Here is a 13,555-nt window from a genome sequence, read left to right as displayed (position 1 = left end):
ATTATCAATCATTTGCATATGCGCATGTTTACACCATAAATATCTGATATTGACATTGTTTGTAATGTCTGCTAAATTGATAAATGACCTCGATTTGCAATACAATTATTGCAACTATTGCAATTGCAATTATTGCGTTATCTATTTATCAATCAAGTTTGGTAGCATATATAGCATATATATATATATATATATATATATACACTGCCCACATCACAATCACAACATTCACAAACCTGTACCGCAGTAATATGCTCGTGGAAGTGCAATTGGAAGAAGTGTATCTCTGGCAAGGCCAAAAAGAGCATCAGGATAAGCACCAAGAATACATTTTTTCATGTATTCTATTTTGTAGGATGGGTTTTGTGTGTGTGTGTGTGTGTGTGTGCGTGCGTGCGTGTGTGTGTGTGTGTGCGTGTGGGGTGCGTGTGTGTGTATTTGTGGTAACATAGGAAATATGAAATATACAATAGAGTAATTGGACAAGCAAGATTGCACTTTGCATGTAAAAAAATACTGTATGAATACAAATGTTCATGTATTTTATTGTCTATGGACTATTGACTCTTATCAGACAAATATCAACAAATATCAGATTTTTTTGAAACCTTAATTTGCATGGTTGACTGTCCTGGTGAAAAAACAACTAATCATTCTGAGCAGTGCGGCTCACACAGTCACAAATACACTTTATGTTTTGGTGACCTTGGCCAAATTACCGACACAATAACTTGGTTTTGAAGCATTAATAAAATGTTTTAGATGAGTAACTACATTTTGCAGAAATGCAATAAAGTTCTGAAGTTCCAGCAAACCTTTTTGACATTTGTACTCACAGTTTAGTGAATGTTAAGACTGTTTTTAAAAATGTGCCAAAGCAATTGAGAAAAGCTGTAACAAAATACAAAATAAATTGTACTTTTACAAAACAAGTTGATGTTTAAATAATGTACATGTACTGTAAAAAATGAAATGACAAAAATACATGACCATAAATGTTTTTACGTTACTTAAACATATTTTAATAAGTTAAAGATGCTTCAGCTATAAGTTATGCAAAGTTTAACCTAATATTTTAAGTCAGTTTGAACGTTAAGACAACTAAAAAGTACATTTTATTCAACTAAGGACAGCTCAATATATAAGGTGTAACTATTTATAGTTTGTATTTTTGAACCACATGTAGTTAAAGTTTTAGCTTCACCCATAAATTGCCCAATAAAATGACCTATCCCATCATATTTTCCATTGGTGATCTTTGTACTGAAGCACGCTAGTTATATGTGAATGAACAGAGGGGTTTATTAATATCTGACAGGAAATATCAACAATCAGAAACATTTAAGTATCTACATATTCTCTTGAGACCCCGGGAAAAAAGATTGGTGAGTTTTAAATTTTACATTGTTTTGAGCATAAGAAGAAAGACTTTGTTTTAATTTTGAAAAGATATTTATTAGTATATTCATATGTTATACAATGTATATTGTAACGGACTCACGATTGTTTAAAAAAGTTACATTAATAGACGGTAATTTTGTAAACAATTATTCAAGTTGTCAGGATTTTATTTTCTTATTTAGTTGTTGTGTAAATCCTAAAGGGCGTACTTGCTTTTATAGTCAAGGCATCTACAATGGACATGAATTAAATCAATACACTTTTTCATAACAGAAATTCCTATTTTGATTTAAAACTTCATAATATTTACCTGAGATGTTATTTATGACAGACTCTTCAAAACTTAAATGACAATAACAAAATATTATCATATTTCCATAAGAATGTTACACATGGTCATACAATTTATGTCAGCCATTTTTAAAGACCAAGGAGAGGAACTTACAAACTGTATACATGTATACAAATCTGTATACATGACCTGAAAACTTAAAACTGGCATGGAAGGTCGCTAAAAAGTATTTAAATATATATACTGCATAAAATATAAAGTCTATTCCTGTCTATAATTACGCATCATTGTTCAATTCTTTTGGTGTGAAAGGATGCCATTAGACTAAACTTAAACCTTAAGCTATTAAGTCGTGCCTGTATTTTTATATGCATCAAAACCACATAATACAACTCCAAATACATCTCTGTTGGCCCCTTTTGTTGAGTGTAATTGTAATTTAGCTTATATTTCATCCACAACACAACTCTGGAGCAAACTTTCATTTCATTTCCTTCACTCACTCCTTCTAGTTAAAATGAACCGCTCTACCTCTTCAGTTGAGATGATTCATTTTAAAAGGAGACTAGTCAAAACTTTATAATGTTTGCCTGACATGTTGAATTATGAAAGACACTTCAAAACCTTGTCAGATTTTAATGATAATTACTAAATATTATCATTTTCCATAAGAATGTTACACATCGTCAACTTAGAATTATATGGTTCTATCTGACATTCTTGTCAAAATTGACTTATTGACATGTTCTAATTAAATGACAACTTATTTACTATATGGGATGTTTTTTATTTATAAGTTCTTTACATTTTAAGACTTTTTATTTAAAAAACAAATGTTTCACACATACTGTTTGCTATGGAATGCAAAAACTTTGAAGCTCAATATCTCAAAAACATTCAGAACGCAGATAAAACCTTATAATTCCATGGTAACGACATGGTCATACAATTTATGTCAGCCACATTTTAAAGATCAAGGAGAGGAAGTGTTCATAGTTAAACTTCCAAACATTTGGTTATTTAAAAAGCCCTGAATGTGCTCTGTATACAGGACCTGCAGACTTAAAACTGGCATATATGGCAGTACAGAAATTTGCTTTTAAAAAAGAGTCTATTTTAATATAAAAATATGAATAAATTATATAGAAATATATAATCTATTCCTTTGGTCTCATGAGGATCTACATTATTTAGACAGAATCTTTTAACTTTTGAGTTCAATTTTACACAGAATGTCACTTCATTTCGATAATCTAAATTACACAGACCATAATAACTTTCTACTCACCATGCATATGTGAGATGTTCGTTTGAGCCTGTATCAGGTGTCCTTTAATAGGACTGTGAACTCTCCCTTATGAAATATAGTCCTTCAGATATGAATCATGGCTGTCCAAAGGGCACTATTGTCTGATGTCTCTTTTTTTTTTCCTGGTCATGGTTCACACGCCTGTACCTGAACTTCATGCAGCCACACCTACACCAGCATGTTTACATTCTCACCTTCACCTGTTAAACTGTCAATTCTGACCCTCGGATCAGTTCAGTAAGCACTGTCATGTACTCTACATTCACTTTAAGGATATTTTCAAAGAAATGTGAGCAGGTTTTAACTAAGCCTCTCAGACTGATTATTATTATGATCACTAGGAGCACATTCTAAATACTTTTTAGCCACTAAAAGACACCATTTCAAAACTCTTTGCACAGTGAGCACTAGATCATTTATTATTGCTTTTGCACTAAATGCTGTAACATCTTCAAGGGGTCAGGAAAACCACCTCTCGCTTAACATGAGCAAAACCAAGGAGCTGGTGGTGGATTTCAGGAGAGAGAAGAGAGAACACACCCCATCACCATCAACGGGACACCAGTGGAGAGAGTCAGCATTTTCAAGTTTCTTGGAGTCCACATCGCTGAGGATTTGACATCGACTGCTCACACAGATGCAGTGCTGAGGAAGGCACAACAACGCCTCTTCTTCCTCCGGTGTCTCAGGAGGTTTAGAATAAGTCCCCACATCCTCCGCTCGTTCTACACCTGCACTGTGGAGAGCATCCTGACTGGCTGTATCACCACCCGGTATGGAAACAGCACCAGAAGCAATCGCCAAGGCCTCCATAGGATTGTGCGAACTGCTGGACGCATAGTAGGAAGTGAGCTTCCCTCCCTCCAGGACATTTACACCAGGCGGCGCACGAGGAAAGCCAGGAGAATCATCAGTGACTCCAGCCACCCAAGCCATAGACTTTTCTAGAAAAGTTTCTTCCCTCAGGCTGATGAACACTTAACACACCCCACACAGACTCTTCCACACCCCTCACTGCACACCATCTATATGTAGCATGCACTGCACTTTAACCAATCCATACTTAAAACAATACTGCCTACAGCTATGTGTACACCTATTCATTGTACATATTGCTGTCAACTCTGCCAATTTTACATTGTCCTGTTTTTTTAGTTTTTTGGGGGGAGTATGCTGTTGTATGTTGTTGTATTTGCACTGTCTGGAGCCAGCACCTAAGCTTGCTGCTAATGATGTGACAATAAAAGTGATTTGATTTGAATTGATCTGTATACTGTTACATCCCAGGACATATTTGTTTTTGTTTTGTATTTCCTTACTTTCTTTCTTTGGTCTATTCTAGGATATAATGACCATCACCTGTTGCCAGTGATGAACTGCTCACTGATTGGAGGATGAGAAGAGCAGTGGACATTTAAGCAGCATGTCTGCTCTAAAACGGTGTATATTGTGTGTGTGTGTGTTTGTGTGGAGGCTCTTTTGTGAGGCTTTACATCTTTGGTTCTTTAAAGCAGGGGTTCTCAACCTTTTTCACTTCGGAGCCCACTTCTTTCTCCGATTAATTTTTGAAGGTCCGCTTGTCTGACATTTTCTTTAAAATGTTTGTATGAAATGCTCATTTAAACCCTTACTTATTGTACATTTGTTGTGCCTTCTATAATTTTCTGTTATAAAATTATATTTATAAAAAATATATGTAATTTGATTTAAGTTTAATTATAACATAACCTTGATTACACTACATTAATTTGGAAAACTATGCGGATATATTAAATAGTTCACACTTCATTTCACGCATAGTTTGTGAATTAACAGGCTTGCTTACAGTATTAGTTGTAGATGCGATCTTGAGGCTGCTTTTGCGCCGAGTTTGAAGGAATCAATCAGAGAACAGGAGAAAGTGCATTACTTAGATCATTTTAATATAGCCCATTAATAATGAAATCCAAAAATTATATTGAAAGTTAATTTTAAGCTATCTAGTGGCCCACCAGTTCAGAATCCCTGCTTTAAAGCATTGTCTGTTGATTAGGAGCTTTAATTAGTTTAAGTTCTGTTAATGCTGTTGTCAATCTTATGTAGTTTTTGCCTCAGAAACTCGTGAGTTTCATTTTAATTTTTCAATTAAAAAAAACTGGGGGCGGGGGGACATTGGACGATCGCAAAGGGGGGGGGGGGGGGGGTCCATTGAGCAAGAGGGGCACCTCAACCAATGAGGGCTAAAGGGCAGTGGCTCTAGCCACCGGGCCACCCCCCTGTGCACGGCGGGTGCCATTTTTCTTTTTGTAACTGTTTTTTCTCCTGTTTGTGTTAGTAGGAGAGTGAGGGTATTTTGATCTATTTTTCTTTTCCTTGATGGATTATTTAATTTCTTCCCTTTCTCACAGTTAAAGAACTTTTTGTTTGTTGTTTTGGCTTGAACACCCTCTTGAAGCTTTCCTGTAACCCTCTCTCAATCAATGAATAAATCTTTTGTTCTTTATTCAATTTGCATTTTTCTTTAGTTTAGTCATTTGGGAGGTTGCTTATGGCCCCTCATTGCTGACACACACACAAACTCCACTAACATTCTGTTGCTTTCCTGTGTTCCCCTAGACAGAATTAAGAAAGACAGAATTCAAAACAAATTCCACAAAGAGTATTCCACAAATATTTTCATTCAGATATTCATACATGTATAAAGCTACAGTTAAAGACAAAGGTTGTGTTCGAAATCGCATACTTCCATACTAGATATTCATTAATTTTTTCATTAATTTATTTTCTTTTCGGCTTAGTCCCTTTTTTAATCAGGGGTTGCCACAGCGGAATGAACCGCCAACTTATCCAGCACGTTTTACACAGCGGATGCCCTTCCAGCCTCAACCCAACACTGGGAAACATCCATACACTTGCATTCACACACACTACAGCCAATTTAGCTTATTCAATTCACCTATACCACATGTCTTTGGAATGTGGGATAGCTGGAGCACCTGGAGGAAACCCACATATGGAGAGAACATGCAAGCTCCACACAGAAAGGCCAACTGACCCAGCTGGGGCTTGAACCAGTGACCTTCTTGCTGTGAGGCAATCGTGCTCCCCACTGTGCCACCGTGACGCCTTTGGGGATTCCAATTTGATCAAATAACAAATGAAAACTCCATAATAGTGTTGTCACAACTTTCAGAACAAGGGACAATTGTGTGAGATTGATCACGACAGCCAGAAGAAATGTCACACGCTGCTGTGTGGAAGTTTATAACATTGAAATATTCGCAGATGAACCTCCGTGTGATCTGTAAAAGTCATGATAATGTTCCATAACTTCAAACATCGATTAGATTAAAGACATAAAATAATCTTGCTGAGATACAAAGATTCTGACATGATAATCTTGGCATCCCTAAAAGAAGCAGTGCAGCTTTCCTTCAAACCTCTTCTGGTTTTGGGTTGTTTGTGTGTCTGATGCCAAATTGAGTGTCACAGCTGCGGTTTTCTAATGAATCTTGACACAGGAAGAGGAAAACAAGACCAGCTGCCTTCCTTTAGTGAATATACAGTTGAAGTCAGAATTATTAGCCCCTGATTATTTTTTTTTCCCCAATTTCTGTTTAACGGAGAGAAGATTTTTTTTTTTTTTCAACACATTTCTAAACATAATAGTTTCATGTTTAAAACTAATTTCTAATAACGGATTTATTTTATCTTTGCCATGATGACAGTAAATAATATTTGACTAGATACTTTTCAAGACTCTTCTATACAGCTTAAAATGACATTTAAAGGCTTAGCTAGGTTATTTACGTTAACTAGGCAGGTTAGGGTAATTAGGCAAGTTATTGTAGCTTAAAGGGGCTAATAATTTTGACCTTAAAATGGTTTTTAAAAAATTTAAAACTGCTTTTATTCTAGTCGAAATAAAACAAAAAAAAATATTATCAGACATACTGAGAAAATATCCTTACTCTGTTAAACATCATTCAGGAAATATTTAAAAAAAAGAAAAAAAATTAAAAGGGGGGCTAATAATTCTGACTTCAAGGATACATCAGCCTGTTTTAAAATCTAAAATCTGCAGTTGATTGTGTCAGTAATTGAATTGGTAATTTATATTAGAGAGACATCAATAACCGATCAGGTCAAACAGGAATTTATTTGTGTTGTAATTTAAAGTATGCATATTAAAGTTTAAGCAAAGACAATAAATAAATAAATAAATCTAAATTCCTGAATAAATCAAATAATAAATTAATAAATATGAAAATAAATAAATAAATGTATATAAAAATCCACAAATTCCTGCATAAATAAATATATAAATAATTTATATTGTGGGCAGGTAAATAATTAAGGAAATTACACAAATGTTGGGGGAAGAAGAAAATGCTAAACTGATGAACGTGTCTGTTTTCAGACATTTTTATATCAATTTCTAAAAAGTCCATTACAATCGTCGCTGGTGGTCATATTATTCAATTCACCTATACCACATGTCTTTGGGTATTTAGTTCATCCAAAAATGAAAAAAAAAAAAAAAAAATCTTTTTCAAACCTTCAGGGTTTTTCCCTTTTGCTGAAAACAAAAGAAGATATTTTGAAGAAAGATGAAACCATTGACTTCTATAATAAAAGTTTATTGAACTATGGAAGTTAATGGTTCCAGGGGTTCAGCTGTCTTTTCAACAGTAGAAATAAATGTTATAAAGGTTTGGCACAACTTGAGGATGTTTAAATAGTGGAGTTTGGTTTTGGCGTGAATACAATATTATCTACTGATTCAGGAAACTCGAGGATGACGTGTCTTCTGTAAGGGAAACCTACTGTTTTCAGAAAAGTTTATAATATTTTCTTATTAAAAGACCTATATCAATGCTTATTTTACACCAACACAGCTGGTATTATAAGAGGGATCTGGATGCAGATCTGATGCAGTGCAATCTGAGCTGCATCCAATGCTTTTTTATGGGCTCACCTAACCCCACTCCTAACCCTACCCCTCACAGTGATGTCACTCACTCCATTTGAGTGCATTCTGTCTGACATTGCATCACTGAGTAATGCAATCTTAGTTTGCCTCATAAAGGCTGCATCCAGATACTATTGGTTATTATATTATTTATTATTCTTGCTTTTCTAGAAGTGCCATCTGCTGGCAGAGAGTGAACAGTCATTGAAGTGAACTGTGTGTGTATGTGTGTGGGTTTTATGTAGCATAATTTCATAATTCAAGTTAATGTCAGATTTTTTTTATTCTTTATATTTTGCAATTATATGATTTAATTTAGTAAGTAGTGCTGTTGCCTCACAACAAAAAGGTCGCTGGTTTGAGCCTCGGCTGGGTCAGTTGGCATTTCTGTGTGGAGTTTGCATATTCTCCCTGCGTTCGCGTAGGTTTGCTCCGGGTGCTCTGGTTTCCCCCACAAGTCCAAAGACATGCGGTATAGGTGAATTGAGTAAGCTAAAATTGTCCTTAGTGTATGAGTGTGAATGAGTGTGTATGTGTGTTCCCCAGAGATGGTTTGCGGCTGGATTGGGATCCACTGCGTAAAACATATGCTGGATAAGTTGGTGGTTCATTCTGCAGTGGTGACCCCTGATTAATAAAGGGACTAAGCCGAAAAGAAAATGAATGAATGAATGATTTAATTTAAATCACTAAGTGTCTAAGGTATTGGATGCAGAGTTAAGTGTGCTTCATGCTTAATAAGTATTGGAGCCCTCTGAAAAACAGCAAGCCACATAGCAAAATATTACTGCTCTGGCTTACACAATTAGCATTTGCTTGGCTCACATGCCGCAGTGAATTACAGTACATGACTGGACCAAGTCTGGCTTCCGGATAAGGGCCAAACATGGACCATATCTGGGCCAAGTCTCAGCCAAGTTAATAACCCATAAATGAGCCTGAACTGGGCCAGATATGTTGGTGTTTCACTACTGCAATGAAACTGATAAACTTATCAATCATTGGGCTTTAGGCGTGCTATTGGAGGGATTATTTTTTTCTTAATTTGAATACATAATAAAAATGTATTTTAAATGTGGGTCAAGATAGGCCAAACTTACTTGGCCCACATATCAGTTATTAACATCTGGGCCAAATGCTACATTTGACATCTGGCCCAAGTGTTCTGTGTCGTACTAAAAATGGTAACACCAGTAACACGGAGTGGGCCATTTAGAGTAGGCTAAAGAAAATAGGCTATGCAATAAATTTTCTTTTTTGTGGTAAAGAGTTAGTGCAGCAATATATCAATGCAAACAAAGAAATGAAACTATATTATACTCTTCTTCAACAACTGTAAGTTTAAAATTTTACAAAAGTATAGCATAACTGGTTTTCTCTCGATGAGAAGATGTCTGCTCTGCTGCTGTGTTTACTGCAGTCAGTGGATGACGGAAGAACACGGTGATTGGGCTCAGCTGGGTGCTGTGGCTTGTATAATGTGGACAGATGAGAGTGGATGAACTGCGGGCATGTGGTCTGTTGTACCAATGTCCTGTAGTGACTGCCCATATGTTTCACTCGGCACAGCTTCTGCTAAACATGCCCAACATTTGTTAATGCAAACCCACACAGTACTCACAATCTTATGTCGCATGAATCAACAGGCTGATTTAACCAGGTTGAGAACTAAAAAGAAAGGCTACCTGAATGTTTTTGATATTCATTTGAGCTTAAAAACTGTTTATAAGGAAGTTAACCTCTAACTGGATCTCTAGTCTTTATTACACAAGTTAATTAAGATATTAGATTACTATGAATGACAATTTGTTGGATTGTAGATTTGGTAGCTGTGATGAAATTAGACAGGAACCATTACCGAATTGATTTCCCAGCATTCATTTAGATAATGAAGATTTGCTCACTAAGGCCATTGGAAAACGCTGTGCTGCATTTTTGTCTCCTTCTAGTGGTGATGTAGAGGACTTCTGCTTTTTGAACCTTACTTGGCTGGTTTATAAGGTCACTAAAGGTGACAAAATCAATCATAACTATATTTATAATTATATATATGATTTGATGTTTCACCACGAAACAGGAAGTTGTTATAACTCAGACATGCATTGTCCGATCAGCCTCAATATTCACTTGTTTGATAACAGTCAAACAGCCTTGGGCTTACAGTCTGGGCTCTTAAGGGCCCCTTGCCCTCCACCTCAAGGTTCTCTGGCCCAGCGAGCTGCCCCATGGGCCAGCCACTCTCCCTGGGTTGCAGATTGGGCTTTTGAATGCCCCTTGCCCTCAACCTCTAGGCTCTCTGGCCCATCGAGCTGTCCCTGGGGCCGGCCACTCTCCCTAGGCTTGCAGTCTGGGCTCTTGAGTGCCCCTTGCCCTCCACCTCAAAGCTCTCTGGCCCAGCGAGCTGTCCCTCGGGCCAGCCACTCTCCCTGGGCTTGCAGTTTGGGCTCTAGAGGGCCCCTTGCCCTCCAACTGCAGGGTCTCTCAACCCAGTGGGTTGCCCCAGGGGCCAGCCATTCTCCCTGGGCTTGCAGTTTGGCTCTTGAGGGCACCTTGCCCTCCAGCTCCAGTGTCTCTGACGCCAGCGGACTGCCCCAGGGGCCAGCCACTCTGCCTGGGCTTGCAGTCTGGGCTCCTGAGGGCCCCTTGCCTTCGACCTTAAGGACCTCTGACCCCACCAAACTGTCGCTGGGGCCAGCAACTCACCATGGGCTTGCAGTCTGGGCTCTTGACTGCCCCTTGGCCTCTACCTCAAGGTTCTCTAGCCCAGCGAGCTGACCCTTGGGCCAGCCACTCTCCCTGGGCTTGCAGTCTGGGCTCTTGAGGGCCCCTTGCCCTTCAGCTGCAGGGTCTATGACCCCAGCAGGTTGCCCCAGGGGCCAGCCGCTCTCGCTGGGCTTGCAGTTTGGGCTCCCGAGGGCCCCTTGCCCCTCAGTTCCAATGTCTCTGACCACAGCGGGCTGCCCAGGGGCCAGCCAATCTCCCTGGACTTGCAGTCTGGGCTCCTGATGGCCCCTTGCCTTCCACAAACTGGTCCTCTGACCCCAGCAAGAGGTCCCAGAGTACAGCCACTCTCCCTGGGCTTGCAGTCTAGGCTCTTGAAGGTCCCTTGCCCTCCACCTTAAGGCTCTCTGGCCCTGCAAGCTGTCCCTGGGGCGACCCACTCTCCCTAGGCTTGCAGTCTGGGCTCCTGAGTGCCCCTTACCCTCCACCTCAAGACTCGCTGGTCCAGCGGGATAACCCAGGGGCCAGCCACTCTCCCTAACCGGGCTTCCAGCTAATTCTATCAAACCTCTTCAGCTGCTTCAGAACGTAGCAGCACGAGTGGTCTTTGATGAACCCAAAAGAGCACATGTCACTCCGCTACTCACCCGTTTGCACTGGCTGCCAGTTGCTGCTCGCATCAAATTCAAAGCTCTGATGTTTGCTTACAAAGCGACCTCTGGCTTTGCACCTTCTTATCTGCTCTCACTTCTGCAGATCTATGTGCCCTCCAGAAACTTGCGTTCTGTGAATGAACGTCGCCTCGTGGTTCCATCCCTAAGAGGGAAGGTATCACTTTCCCGAACTCTCGCATTCAATCTGCCCAGTTGGTGGAATGAACTCCCTAACTACATCAGAACAGCAGAGTCACTTGCTGTCTTCAAGAAATGACTAAAAACTCAACTATTTAGTCTCCACTTTCCTTCCTAATCTGTAACTGCCTCTCTGGCTATACCACTAACTCTACTCTCTCTCTCTCAAAAAAAATAAATAAATAAAATTCTAATGCTTTGCTTCTTAGACTTTACACACCTGAAACTTGTCTATAGCACTTGTTCACTGCTGCTCTTATAGTTGTGTAAATTGCTTCCTTGTCCTCATTTGTATGTCGCTTTGGATAAAAGCGTCTGCTAAATGACTAAATGTAAAATGTAAATGTTTGGGCCCTTGAAGGCCCCCTGCCCCCCAGCTGTAGGGTTTCTCACCCCGTGGGTTAACCCAGGGGCCAGTCACTAACCCTGGGCTTGCAGTCTAGGCTCTTGAGGGCCCCTTGCCTTCCACCTACAGGTCCTCTGACAACAGCAAGCTGTCCCAGGGGCCAGCCACTCTCCCTAGGATTGCAGTCTAGGCTCTTGAGTGACAATTGCCCTCCACCTCAAGGCTCTCTGGCCCAGCGAACTGCCCAGGGGCCAGCCACTCTCCCTGGGTTGCAGTTTTAGCTCTTAAGGGCCCCATGCCCCCCAGCTGCAGGGTTTCTCACCCCAACGGGTTGGACCAGGGGCCAACCACTATCCCCTGGCTTGCAGTTTGGGCTCTTAATGGCCCCTTGCCCTCCAGCTCCAGGGTCTGTGACCCCAGCGGGCTGAACCTTGGGCCAGCCACTCAACCGGGCTTGCATTCTGGGCTCCTGATGGCCCCTTGCCTTCTACCTACAGGTCCTCTGACCACAGCAAGCTGTCCCTGAGGCCAGACACTCTCCCTGGACTTGCAGTCTAGGCTCTTGAGTGCCCCTTGCCCTCCACCTCAAGGCTCTCTGGACAAGCGAGCTGCCCCAGGGGCTTGCAACTCTCCCTGGGCTTGCAGTTTGGGCTCCTGAGGGCCCCTTGCCCTCCAGCTCCTGGGTGTTTGACCCCAGCGGGGTGCCCCAGGGGCCAGCCACTCAGCCTGGGCTTGCATTATGGGCTCCTGAGGGCCCCTTGCCCTCCACCTACAGGTCCTCTGACCCCAACGAGCTGCCCTAGGGGACAGCCACAACTCCCTGTGCTTGCAGTTCGGGCTCCTGAGGACCACTTGCCCTCCAGCTCCAGGATGTCTGACGCCAGCGGACTGCCCCAGGGGATAGCCACTCTGCTTGGGCTTGCTTTCTGGTCTCCTGATGGCCATTTGCTTTCCACCTACAGGTCCTCTGACCCCAGCAAACTGTCCCTAGGGCCAGACACTCCCCCTGGGCTTGCAGTTTGGGCTCCTGAGGGCCACTTGCCCTCCAGCTCCAGGATGTCTGACGCCAGCGAGCTGCCCCAGCGGCCCGTCACTCTCCCTGGGTGGCACTTTGGGCTCTTGAGGGCCCCTTGGCCTCCAGCTGCAGGGTCTCTGACTTCAACATGTAGCCCCAGGGGCCAGCCACTCTCCCTGGGCTTGCAGTCATTTCTGCCTACCAGCTCCTAGGCTTCTGAGGCCAGCGGGTTGCCCCAGGTGCCTGCCACTCTCCCTAGGCTTGACGTTTGGGCTCTTGAGTGCCCCTTGCCTTCCACCTCAAGGCTCTTTAGTCAAGCAGGCTGTCCCAGGGGTCAGCCCCTCTCTCTAGGCTTGCTGTCTGGGCTCTTGAGTGCCCCCTGCCCTCCACCTTTAGGCTCTCTGGCCTAGCGAGCTGCCCCTGGGGCCAGCCACTCTCCATGGGTTGCAGTTTGGGCTCATAAGGGCCCCTTGCCCTCCAGCTGCAGGGTCTCTGACACCAGCGGTTTGCCCCAGGGGCCAGCCACTCTCCCTGGGCTTGCAGTTTGGGCTCCTGAGGGCCACTTGCACTCCAGCTACTGGATGTCTGACGCCAGCGGACTGCCCCAGGGGACAGCCACTCTGCTTGGGCTTGCATTTTGGGCTCCTGAGGTCCATTTGCCTTCCACCT

At 41.7% G+C, this 13,555-nt stretch overlaps 1 protein-coding gene across 3 annotated transcripts in view; it reads right to left on the bottom strand.

Moving 5' to 3' along the window:
* The window catches only part of si:dkey-191g9.7 (uncharacterized), a 13,527-nt gene extending 10,508 nt beyond the window's left edge, over window positions 1-3,019 (bottom strand). For 2 of the 3 annotated variants that reach the window (XM_056471219.1, XM_056471220.1), the window contains exon 1: window positions 2,982-3,019. The gene's annotated coding sequence lies outside the window, so the exon portion shown is untranslated. The remainder of the gene's footprint in view (window positions 1-2,981) is intronic. The other variant, XM_056471221.1, reaches the window with a different exon arrangement.
* Window positions 3,020-13,555: the final 10,536 nt, after the last annotated feature.

Source organism: Danio aesculapii, chromosome 13, assembly GCF_903798145.1.
Source record: "Danio aesculapii chromosome 13, fDanAes4.1, whole genome shotgun sequence".
In the NCBI taxonomy this organism is placed as follows: Eukaryota; Metazoa; Chordata; class Actinopteri; order Cypriniformes; family Danionidae; genus Danio; species Danio aesculapii.
The sequence above is the reverse complement of the archived record's forward strand: the minus strand, read 5'-3'. Positions and strand labels throughout refer to the sequence as shown.